Source organism: Malania oleifera, chromosome 2, assembly GCF_029873635.1.
Source record: "Malania oleifera isolate guangnan ecotype guangnan chromosome 2, ASM2987363v1, whole genome shotgun sequence".
Classification (NCBI taxonomy): Eukaryota; Viridiplantae; Streptophyta; class Magnoliopsida; order Santalales; family Ximeniaceae; genus Malania; species Malania oleifera.
The window spans coordinates 46069764-46076438 of record NC_080418.1 but is presented as its reverse complement, the minus strand read 5'-3'; positions in this window follow the sequence as shown (position 1 = coordinate 46076438).

The following is a 6675-nucleotide window of genomic DNA, read 5'->3' as shown; positions in this document are numbered from 1 at the left end:
GATGGACCTGGAGAGGCTCAGTGTAGAGTTAGTAGAGGGTGGTCACCAAGCATTTATTGCCAACCTCGTAATACTGTCTACCTTACATGAAAGAATTAAAGCTGCTGAGAGAAATAATGTAGAGTTAGTAGAGTTGATAAAAAAGGTGCAGGATGGACAGGGAGAGGAGTTCAGTATATCCGATGATGGAGCCCTATGATTTCATACTAGACTGTGCGTTCCTACAGATGCTGAGATTAGGAGAGCTATCTTAGAGAAGACACAAAAATCCCTATACACAGTTCATTCTGGCAGTTCTAAAATGTGTGGGGATCTCCGGGAATCTTTCTGGTGAAGCGACATGAAGAGAGGAGATAGCATAATTTGTGGAGCAGTGTTTGACGTGCTAGCAGGTAAAGGTTGAGTACCAGGGGCCAGTAGGATAGCTAAAGCCACTCTACATACCTGAGTGGAAATGAGACCATATATCCATGGACTTTGTTAAAGGATTACAGCCAACGTTATATGGTTAGAATGTTATCTTGGTGATTATAGACCGACTGACAAAGATGGCCAACTTTCTACCTATTAAAGTTAGCTACTTTATGAACATACTGGTAGAGATATATATTCAGGAGATAGTTCGACCACATGGAGTGCCAGTATCTATAGTTTCAAATCGATACCCACGTTTCACATCACGATTTTGGAAGAGTTCATAGGAGGCCTTGGGGTCTTAGTTATCATTCAGCATAGCTTTCCATCCTCAGACTGATGGGCAGATAGAGAGGACAATTTAGGTACTTGAGCATATGCTTCAAGCGTGTGTGCTAGATTCCGGGGGTAGTTGGATCTAGTATATGCCACTAGTTGAGTTTGCATATAATAATAACTATAAAGCCAGCATCGAGATGATACTTTACAAGGCATTGTATGGTAAGAGGTATCGTTCTCCGCTATAGTGGGATGAAATGAGTGAGAGGTGAGTTTTGGGACCAGAATTAGTGCAACAGGCATACGATAAAATCTGACTAATTAAAGACAAAATCAGTGCAACCTAGAGTCAATAGAAAAGTTATGCAGAAAAGTTATGCAGATACTCGCCACCAAAAATTGGAATTTGATGTGGAAGATCAGGTGTTTTTAAAAGTAGCACCGCTGAGAGAGGTTACGAGATTTAGGAGGAAGGGTAAGCTGAGCCCTAGATTTATTGGCCCATTTGAGATACTACTTTACCACCAGCGTTATCTAGAATACATGACGTATTCCATGTTTCCATCACTACAAAAATAAGGTTATTTGTGACGGTTTTGAGTTAGTCACTGTATCTGCCGTTACTAATACTTATTAGTGAAGAATTTTCAAACCGTCACTAATAATAGAGTACTAGTGACGGATTAAAATCATCACTAAAAACCTAAGCCCATCACTATAGATTCTACATCGGCTTGATTAAAAATCATCACTAAAGCCATAGTATTAATGACGGTTTTAAATTCGTCACTAATGCTCTATTATTAGTGACGGTTTGAAAATCATCACTATTGCTCATAGGAACTATCACTAATGTTTTATTATTAGTGACGGTTTGAAAATTCTCACTATTGCACACAGGAACCGCCACTAATACTATGGCTTTAGTGACAGTTTTAAAACCGTCACCAATACTATATTATTAGTGATGGTTTGAAAACCTTCACTAAAACTTTTTTAAAAGGCAATTATTAGTGACGATTTTGAAACCATCACTAATAATAAGGCTTTAGTGACGAATAAAAGCATCACTACGATACTATTAGTGACGGTTTTGAAACATTCACTAATACTTAAATTGGACAATTAGTAGTGACGGTTTTAAAATAGTGACTAATAATGTTAAAATAATTTTTTCTCAATTATTAATTCCTATAAAAATCTATAATTACATTTTCGTATACATAACATTAAACCATAATTGCTAAAAAATTCATAAATTATTCAAAATTCTAATTCTAATTCTAATTTTAATTTAAACACGAATACAAATATATTATATAAATTAAAATTAAAATACAAATATATTATACAAATTCAAATTTAAATACAAATACATTATACAAATTCAAATTCAATTACAAAAATTTCATCTATTCAGATAACAAAAAAAGAAAAAAGCTACATCTGTAGTGCATGTCATTGTGTTGACGTTGTGATAGCTGCAAATGCTACAAATTAAGAAAGTTACAAAAACTAGTATACGCTTTTTGAAAAATTTTGGTAGCATTTCTCCTATAAATATGACATTTTCCTTAGAGATATGCTCCAAACTTAGGTGTTTACAATAAACAGTTCGCAATAGTCCAACCAGTAATGAACTTTACGAGTGCACAAGAGCTTCATATAATAAGCATTAAATAATGTAACGTGTTCATGCATCCTAGAAATAATATATATCAGGATATAGTTTTATGAAAAAATAGAATGTGATGTTTATGGTTTACATGTCTTCCACAGGACTCTAAAACAACTATAATAATCAAATAATGCATATAAGTCCATGATTGATAGAATTTTCACTTAGCATATGCAAAAGTAAATTTAGAGATGAAGTTCAAAGTTCATTTGAACTTCACTTATTCTTTCAAAAGTGTTTTAACATTCATCACACTATAACTATATGAGCATATGGTATATGACTATGATTATTTTGGGAAAAAGTCAACAAATTTTCGGTCGCACGCCGTCTATAAATAGAACATTTCTCAAACATGCAAGTCACAAAAGCATGCAATTCACAATATTTTTGCATCACACAGATGCAATTTAGATTAAAACATGCAATAAACTAAAAGTATCTACCAGCAGGCAATACACATCACTGCATCAGCCATACAGGTGGCTCTCCAATCAAGCATGCAGTCATAATGTCCACTACCAACATGCAGTTCACAAGATATATCAATCCAAACATGCAGTCTAGAAGTTAAATCATCTATTAAATTGAAGTTCGAACTTTATGACATAATATATAATTTTCCTATACAAGACAAGCTCGATCTAATATTAGAGGCAGCTGATGAGGATGTGAGTATCGATTCATCTAATTACATAAAGATTAAACTACATGCATTGCTATTTTTTTTCTCGAAGATTTCATGTTTTGGATTTAAATTTGTCTGAATTTAGGTAAAAATTAATATAACTTTATATTATATTTTGTCCTAATTCAATTTAACATTGCTAGATTTGTTAAGCATGTGTACCACAAACAAAGTCTACAACAACAATTAAACTTAAGTCCCACTAGGTAGGATTGGTTACATGAATCATTTTATGCCTACACTTGGACACACACACATAGATATATATATTTGATGAAGCAACTGAAAAGTTTTTCCTTCATTGACATGCTCTTTACATTGGGTTGTTCTTTACATACATCATTGTTTACACAGCCTAGACTAAATATATGTTTGCCAACAAAATATATGCTTAATATCTAGAATATCATCTTACCAGCCTGTAATACATGTCCAAATGGAAATTTCTTGGAAAACTTAATTGGTGGGGTTCTCATTCAGTTTGAACCTGAAATTGTTATGGAGTAGGGTGAGAAACCACAAGCCCAATAGATATTCTTAATCCTCATTCAAATAAGGATTTCCATATTTTAATAAATGATTTCTTATATGCATGCATAATCTTATGGTGCATGAATACTCTCTTTATCGTAAGCAATCTCTTCATCCAAAGTAACCATCACAAAACATTCAAATAACATGATTTTTGATGTTTTTTCTGACATTGCAGTGTTGCCTCAAACAAATGCAATTTTTATCTCGAACAAGTGCCAAATTGTAGCTGGCCCAACCACTGCTTAATGCGGAAATGCCCTATGGAGATTTTGGGCCTTTCACCCATACAAGACAATCCCTACTTACTCAAATTCCACAATATCGCATCCACAAAAAACAAACAACGCCAACTATTTCCACAATAGCAATTCAACATATGCATACACAAGCTATGCCATGCCAAATAAAACCAACATCCCTAGGAAAGTTTCCAACTAAATTAAATGTGTAGCTATGACAAGCAAAGATAACATATATGCTGCCATATCAAGTAAGTCAAAATAGCAAGCTTAAATCTTCCTTATTAGGATTCAATTCCATGCAAGCTTCCACCTCAATTTCATTTGAATACCAAAAATGCCTAGATGAATAAATGAAAATTAATAACACCTACCTTGATTTTCAGCTTCTTCAAACTAGGTTTAAGTTTCCCTCTGAAAGTTTCCTATATTTTCTACTCATTTTTCTCTAAATTTCCCTAATTTTTTTGTAAAGTTTTTTTTTCCTCTCTCTCTCTCTCTCAACAACTAAGGTTTATAGAAGAGTTTGTGGTATTTTATATGTCGAGGCTGCTCTGTAGGGCTGAAATGGTTAAGACAACAGCTACTCGCTGCCAGTTGCCTGCTAAGTGTCTCCTTCTAAGGTGGAAACGTGGCAACACTACAGCAACTAGTGGTGACAATAGTCCTACAGTGCTGCCATCCGTGCGCTAGGTGTTGGGGCCTGTTCTGGAAGCTGCCATGTGGCTGCTGCTAGTTTGTAGTGCTACCAGGAGTCGCACCTGGTTTAAGCATGGCCCATCCTGTTTTTCCTTTTTTTTTCCCTCTCTCTCTCTCTCTCTCTCTCTCTCTCTCTCTCTCTCTGCTCCAACTCTTATGTTGTTTTGGTTTTAAAATGTTCCTCTTTATTTTCTTTCATCTATGCCCCTTTTATGACTAATAAATTGAGTGGAGTTTCAAATATCAGTTAACAAAATTAATGAATGACATGGTTAGTATGAACTTGTTTAATGCAAAACAAAGAGAAAAAAAAAAACATGCAAATTGATCAAAGCAATTTAATTTAAATTTAATGTGGCCTAAAGTTTATGGGTGTCATAGTTCTCACCATATTTACCTTCATAACATTTAACTTAAAAAAGCAGGGCAGTATTACCGAGTGCTTCTCATGCTCAAAGTTGGGTACCTTCAATGAGGTATTCACCTATTTAGCTATCTTAAATCCCTGTCAGTAGTATTTCTGAAATCCTAGTCAGCTTTAGTATCTTATATTCATCCTTCTTTGGATTTTAGTCCCTTTTTTGTGGTTTTTGAAGGAGATTTTTTTTTCAGGAATTTAAAAAATATCTTAGTGCCCTAGGTTGTTGAGCCTTCTTCATTGTTTAGTTTGTTAGATTTCTTTTGGCCTTTAACTAGACAGGACTCTAGGGTCTTGAGGTCTTTTTGAAGGTCAAGACCTAAGTTGGGTTGACAATTATTTAACACCATCTATTACAGATTAGGTGGCCTTATAAGGATTGATCTCTCGGGTGTGTTCAATGTTTTAATTGTGAATAGAGACCCTCTTTTTCTTTGCTCTGCTTAGAAGCTTGGGGTACAGGTTATGCAATTTCTTTCTAGAAAGGTTTATGTTTGCTTGGTGTCCATGGAGGCTTTTTTTTTTACCAGTTTTAATGGTCTTGGAAGGGACAACAATGCTATAGTCTTATGGAATTAGAACTATTCTATCTTTGCAGTTCTTTGAGCTGTTTTGGGAGGGTGGGCAGGTTGGGAATGCTCACATTTTCAATGGTTTTTCTCCACCTTTACAGCTACTTTGATTGGGAATTTGCCTTCTTGCATTTTGTGGGCTCTTGTTTTAGTCATTTTCTTGGATTTTTTTTTTTTATGATTTTTAATAACTGTATGATTGACTGCCATTGTTGTTCATGATTTTTTCTACATGTTGTTCATGAGTCTCATGTTAGCAGTGCGGTACGTAGGACTATTAGTTCTATCTTCTATTTCTATTATTCTTTTGCATAATAAGAATCACTTGATGCAAATGCGAGTGATTATAGGCCAATTAGAGTGGTGACTAGTGTCCATAAGGTTTTAATTGAGGTCTCATCTAAAAGGTTGGGGGTTTTTCTTAGGAAGCATTTGTTGGAGTCCTTTGATCTCTTTAAAGCTCATTAGAAGTTTCATGAGGGGCTGGTTATCCTACACAATTTCTGGGTTATCTTTCAAGATTTTTAGGGATATTGTAGCCATGGAATTTGGGATGTCCACATTAAGGAACTCACCCTAATCTTTTGTAGTATGCATCTTGGATTCTCTAAGAATGCAAAATGCCCCTAGAACATGGCTAGTAAATGGTCACCTCTTCAAAAGTGAACCTTGAGAGGCTGAAGAAGGCTGAAGGACTTAGTGATTAAAGAGACCTTGATTCGAAGGATTGTTTTAAGTATTTCAAAATCAATTACTATTTAGATATGTGAAGCTCTTATATATCAAAAGAAACTAAGAAGCACATTACTTGAAAGACCTTAAGATATGTTTTGAAATCAACGTAACAAAGGTCTCAAAAGAAGAAATTTTTTTTCAAAGAATATAAAGGAAAGAATGAGAGCCAGGCGACTACCCTATATACGATGTAGACTGCCACAATTTTAAAAGAATTAAATCTTGGGAGGCAGTAGGATGTCAGGCCACTACCTGAGCATTGTCAGGCGCTTGGGTGGTCAAGTCAGGCAACTGCCTGTGTCTTGGTAGGTGACTACCAGTCATTTGGGTTTTCAATTTTCACTAGGGCAGGCAACTTCTAGGTCGTGGCAAGTGACTACCACTCGAAACATACTTTTAAAATTCAACAGGAAGATTTT